Here is a 6,605-nt window from a genome sequence, read left to right on the forward strand (position 1 = left end):
GACCCCCATCTCCACAAAATATACAAAGATTAGCTGGGCATAGTGGCATGTGCCTGTAGTCCTAGCTACTCTGGAGGCTGTGGTGGGAGGAGCGCACGAGCCTGGGAGATGAAAACTGCAGTGAGCCGTGATTGCACCACTGTACCCAGCCTGGGTGACAGAGCAAGACCTCCCTCAAAAAACAACCAAAAACCAACAGTCAAAAATCACAGTTAAAAAAAAAAAAAAATGTGGGCCAGACACAGTGGCTCACACCTATAATCCCAGCACTATGGAAGGCTGAGGCGGGCTAACTGCAACCTTTTCCTCCCAGGTTCAAGCAATTCTCCTGCCTCAGCCTTCCGAGTAGCTGGGATTACAGCTGTGCGCCATCACTCCTGGCTAAGTTTTGTATTTTTAGTAGAGACGGGGTTTCACCATGTTGGTCAGGTTGATCTCAAACTCCTGACCTTGTGATCTGCCCACTTTGGCCTCCCCAAGTGCTGGGATTACAGGTGTGAGCCACCACACCAGGCCGGCTAATGTATTTTCACCGTACCTTTTCTATGCTTAGATATGTTTAGATACACAAATACTTACCGTTGTGTTACAATTGCCTAGAGTATTCAGTACAAAAGCATGCTATACACATTTTTAGCCTAGGAGCAGTGGGGTATACCATACGGCCTAGGTGTGTAGTAGGCTATAACATCTAGGTTTGTGTATGTAAACACTCTATGATGGCAAAATCTCCTAATGACACATTCCTTAGAACATATCCCTGTCGGCCGGGCGCGGTGGCTCAAGCCTGTAATCCCAGCACTTTGGGAGGCCGAGACGGGCGGATCACGAGGTCAGGAGATCGAGACCATCCTGGCTAACACGGTGAAACCCCGTCTCTACTAAAAATACAAAAACTAGCCGGGCGAAGTGGCGGGCGCCTGTAGTCCCAGCTACTCGGGAGGCTGAGGCAAGAGAATGGCGTAAACCCGGGAGGCGGAGCTTGCAGTGAGCTGAGATCTGGCCACTGCACTCCAGCCCCGGCGACAGAGTGAGACTCTGCCTCAAAAAAAAAAAAAAAAAAAAAAAGAACATATCCCTGTCATTAAGTGACACAAGATGACATATCATAAAACAAAATGGGAAAACCATCCAACTGAACAAGAACGGATTTTAAGATGCTGGTGTTGGAATAGCAGATTATTAAAGGAAGAGCCTGACAGATTTAATAGGCTAGGTCTGCACCTTCCAGGGACACTCCAGCCCTGGCTTTTCATTTTGTCTAGCTGGATGTCAAAATGCTAGACTTTTCTTGTGTTTTGGTGTTTTTTGCTTTTTTGAGTCTTGTTCTTGTCACCCAGGCTGGAGTGCAATGGCGCGATCTCAACTCACTGCAACTTCCACCTCCTGGGTTCAAGTGATTCTCCTGCCTCAGCATCTCAAGTAGCTGGGATTAAAGGCGTGTCCCGGCCGGGCGCGGTGGCTCAAGCCTGTAATCCCAGCACTTTGGGAGGCCGAGACGGGCGGATCACGAGGTCAGGAGATCGAGACCATCCTGGCTAACACGGTGAAACCCCGTCTCTACTAAAAATACAAAAAGAAAAAACTAGCCGGGCGTGGTGGCGGGCGCCTGTAGTCCCAGCTACTCGGGAGGCTGAGGCAGGAGAATGGCGGGAACCCGGGAGATGGAGCTTGCAGTGAGCCGAGATTGCGCCACTGCACTCCAGCCTGGGCAACAGAGCGAGACTCCGTCTCAAAAAAAAAAAAAAAAAAAAAAAAAAAAAGGCGTGTCCCATCACGCCTGGCTAATTTTTGTATTTTTAGTAGAGACGGGGTTTCACCATGTTGGCCAAGCTGGTCTCGAACTCCTGACCTTGTGATCCACCCACCTTGGCCTCACAAAGTGCTGGGATTACAGGTGTGAGCCACTGCACCCAGCCTAGACTTTTTTTTTTTTTTTGAGATGGAGTCTCGCTCTGTCGCCCAGGCTGGAGTGCAGTGGTGTGATCTTGGCTCACTGCAAGCTCCGCCTCCTGGGTTCATGCCATTCTCCTGCCTCAGCCTCCCGAGTAGCTGGGACTACAGGCGCCTGCCACCATCCCAGCTAATTTTTTGTGTTTTTTTAGTAGAGACGGGGTTTCACTGTGTTAGCCAGGATGGTCTCAATCTCCTGACCTCGTGATCCGCCCACCTCGGCCTCCCAGAGTCCTGGGATTACAGGCATGAGCCACTGCGCCTGGCCCGGCCTAGACTCTTCTTGTAGGACTCCATCTGTAGCATTGCTCTTAGCTTATCTACTCTCATTAAGGCTTTTTGTGGGAGGGGACAAAAAACAACAACACAAATACAGGTAGGCATTTGGGCATTTGCCTAACCCACTTCCAGAGTTTTTCAGTCTCTGGGACGGCAGGCAATGCTTTAGTTGGGCTCCCATGCTCTTCACTATCTTCTCCTGTGTTCCTTGCAGTAGCTCAGACTCCTTCCCTCAGTGCTCTCTCCCTCTCACCTCTAGGCCTTTGCATATGCGCTTCTTCCTGAAACAGCCTCTATACCCTTGGCCTGGTGAATAACTTCTTGTCCTTCAGGATCCAGTTCTGCCGTGACCTCCTCCAGGAAGCCATTCTTGATTTCTCCTAGGTCAGGCGATGTGTTCCCTTAGCACAATGCCCTCCTCTTCTACCCAGGCAAGCCATAGCAGTGAGGCTGCCAGTAGTGACAATGCACTAAGGAACAATGCACTGAGGCCGGGTGCAGAGGCTCATGTCTATAATCCCAGCACTTTGGGAGTCTGAGGCGGGAGGATCGCCTGAGATTGGGAGTTTGAGACCAGCCTGACCAACATGGAGAAACACCATCACCACAAAAAATACAAAATTAGCTGGGTATGGTGGCGCATGCCTGTAATCCCAGCTAAGCTACTCGGGAGGCTGAGGCAGGAGAATCACTTGAACCCGGGAGGTGAAGTTTGCAGTGAGCTGATATCGAATCATTGCACTCCAGCCTGGGCAACAAGAGTCAAACTCCATCTCAAAAAAAAAAAAAAAGAAAAGAAAAAGAAAGAAACAATGCACTAGTTTCTGGGTGACTGGGGAAGGAGAAAGACAGTGTAAAGCCAATGTAAAGCCAAGCCTACTCTGGATATATTAAAGCAGGAAGGTGATTCTTCTCTGTTCTGGGATCTGCCTCCAGAGAGTTACATTTGATCTGTTTAGGAGAGTGGATTGGCACGTGGGCTCTGGAGCCAGACTCTCTGAGTCCAAATTCTGGCTCTGACACTAACCAGTGTGTAGCCATAAGCCTTGACCTCTTCCTCATCTGTAATATGGGAATAGTAATAGAAACCACCTCATAGGGATATAGTGAGAATCACATGCATTATGGGTTTCCTCTTAATATTGTTACTATTTTTAAAAAGCTTTTTTATTTTATTTTGTGTTTTAGAGACAGGGTCTCACTCTGTTGCCCAGGCTGGAGTGCAGTAACAAGATCATAACTCACCGTACCCTTGGACTTGAGGACTCAAGGTATCTTACCTCCTCAGCATCCTGAGCAGCTGGGACTACAAGTACCTGCCGCCATGGGTGGCTAATTCAAAAAAAATCTTTTTGGCGGGGTGCAGTGGCTCATGCCTGTAATCTCAGCTCTTTGAGAGACCTAGGTGAGTGGATCACTTGAGATCAGGAGTTCGAGACCAGCCTGGCCAATATGGTGAAATCCCTTCTCTACTAAAAATACAAAAATTAGCTGGGTATGGTGGCCCATGCCTGTAGTCCCAGCTACTCAGGAGGCTGAGGCAGGAGAATCGCTTGAACCTGGGAGGCAGAAGTTGCAGTGAGTGGAGATGGCGCCACTGCACTCCAGCCTGGGTGACAATGCAAGGCTCTGCCTCTAAATAAATAAATAAGTTTTGCTGTAGAGACAAGGCCTCACTACGTAGCCCAGTCTCCTACACCTGGCCTCAAGCAATCATCCGGCCCAGTCTCCCAAAGTGCTGGGATTACAGGCGTGAGCCACTGAGTCCAGGCTATTATTACTATTTATTTCCTTCTTCCTCCCTGGAGCCCCATACTAGGACAAGGCTACATTAGGCACTCTCACTACATGTCTAGATTCCCTTCTTAGCCCTTCCCGTGCCCTATACTTTTATATCCCCCATGGGATTAATGAGGGCTGTCACTTCCTCTCTAGGCTGACTGTGGGCCATGCAAGTGGCGCCTGGCCTGTTTGCTGGCCACAGCATTACTAGATCCAGTACCTGGCACTTCAGAATTGCTCAACATGTTTTTTCTTTATGCCGAGAAATGCATCTTTTTTTTTTTTTTTTTTTTTAACTTTTTTTAGAGCCAGAGTCTGTCTTTGTCACCCAGGCTGGAGTACGGTGGCGCAATCACAGCTCACTGCAGCCTTGAACACCTGGGCTCAAGCAATCCTCCCCCCTCAACTTCCTGAGTAGCTGAGACTACAGCCTGGTGTCACCATGCCCAGCTGATTTTTTGTATTTTTTGTAGCGACAGGGTCTCGCTGTGTTATCCAGACTGGTCTCAAACTCCTAGACTCAAGTATCTGCTGCCTGGGCCTCCCAAAGTGTTGGAATTACAGGCATGAGCCACTGTGGCCAGCTGAGAAATGTACGTCAGTATTATGGAGCAAGAGGACAGAGTCATGGTGGTTCTGGGAACAAATACCAAGATTTTAAAATAAACCAGTTTTGAAATAGACATCACAGAGGAGACAGGGAAGTGGCTCAACTCCTCCTCCCTATTGCAGGCGCCTGATATAAGAGCTCAGTAAAAGATGAACCTGGGTGGGTTGCAAGCTGCTGCCTTGGCCTCCTCCAAGCGCTGCAGGGTTTCTGGGACTAAAGGGAGCTCTGTGGATCTTTCTGGGAATGTTCTGGGTGCATGGGCTTGGATCAGCCTGTTTCAGTTCTCCACAGATCAAGAGAACTTGCCAGGGCCTGGGCGGCCCTCTGTGATCCAGCCCTGCCCATCTTGCAGTTACTGCATGCTTTTCTCCTGTCCTGTCATGCTCCAGCCTCAATGGTCTGTTCCCAACATGCCATGCTCACAGCCTTTGCACTTGCTGTTCCTTCTGCCTAGAAGGCTTTTCCCTCAGCTCTTCACAAGTCTGACTCCTCATCATTTAGGTCCCAGCTCAACTGAGACCCTAGAGAGGTCTTCCCTGAAGTCCCCACCCTCAACTCTCCATCATTGCAGAAAGTTCTATTGGGTACCACTGCTCTTGACCACAGACATGCATTACATTTTCCTACTTCTGTCCTTTGCTCATGTTATTTGCTTTGCCTGGAATCCTTTACCTGACCTTAATAGAAATCCAACTCATGTAGAATTTGGCAATATGTTAAAAGTTTTAAAATTAGTTCAGCAATGCCACTTGTCAGAATGTATCCTTAAGGAAATAACTGTTGATGTATGCAAAGATTTAGCTACAAGGATGTTCAGTGCAACACTGTTTATAATAGCAAAAATAGAGGCTGTGTGCAGTGGCTCATGCCTGTAACCCCAACACATTGGGAGGCTGAGGGAGGCGGATTGCTTGAGCCCAGGAGATTGAGAGCAGCCTGGGCAACACAGGGAGACTGGTCTCTGAAAAAAAAAAATGAAAAAAGAGGCCGGGTGCAAGCTCACGCCTGTAATCCCAGGACTCTGGGAGGCCGAGGCGGGCGGATCATGAGGTCAGGAGATAGAGATCATCCTGGCTAACACAGTGAAACCCTGTCTCTACTAAAAAATTACAAAATATTAGCCAGGCGTAGTGCCGGGCGCCTGCAGTCCCAGTTACTCGGGAGGCTGAGGCAGGAGAATGGCGTGAACTTGGGAGGCAGAGCTTTCAGTGAGCCGAGATCACGCCACTGCACTCCAGCCTGGGCGACAAAGCGAGACTCCGTCTCAAAAAAAAAAAAAAGAAAGAAAGAAAGGAAAAAGAAATTGAGGCTGGATGCAGTGGCTCACGCCTGTAATCCCAGAACTTTGGGGGACCAAGGTGGAAGGGTCAGTTGAGGCCAGGAGTTTGAGACCAGCCTGAGCAACATAGTGAGACCCTCATCTCTTAAAAAAAAAAAAAAAAATTTAGCCCAGTGTGGTGGTGCAAGCCTGCAGTCCCAGCCACTCAGGCTGAGGTGGAAGGATCACTTGAGCTCAGGAAGTCAAGGCTGCAGTGGGCAGTGATTGTGCCACAGCACTTCAGTCTGGGTGACAGAGCAAGACCCAGTCAAAAATAAATAAATAAAGTCCCCTGAAGTTATAAAGACCAAACAGTCTAGAAAAGGGCTTGACAGAGTGAGCACTCAACAAACATCAGCTGCTTTTATGCATAGGAGAGTAGAGAGGATTTTTGCCGAAACTTTGAGCAGCTGCTTCTAGGTAGAGAGATTAAAATGATTTCGTTTTCTTCTTTTGGTTTATCTCCCTTTCCCAAGTTTTATCTTATGAACATGTACTTCTTTTGAAATAAGGGAGAAAGACAATAAGAGATATATTTTTTTAAATCTTCAAGGCTCAACTCAAGTGATGGTCCTCCATGAAGCCTTTTTTCCGTGATTCTCGGGTCCTCCCCCGCCCCGGATCCCACCCAGCCTTGTAGGTGTCTGGTTATACTGTCCACTA

This window comes from Rhinopithecus roxellana, chromosome 14 (genome assembly GCF_007565055.1).
Source record: "Rhinopithecus roxellana isolate Shanxi Qingling chromosome 14, ASM756505v1, whole genome shotgun sequence".
Classification (NCBI taxonomy): Eukaryota; Metazoa; Chordata; class Mammalia; order Primates; family Cercopithecidae; genus Rhinopithecus; species Rhinopithecus roxellana.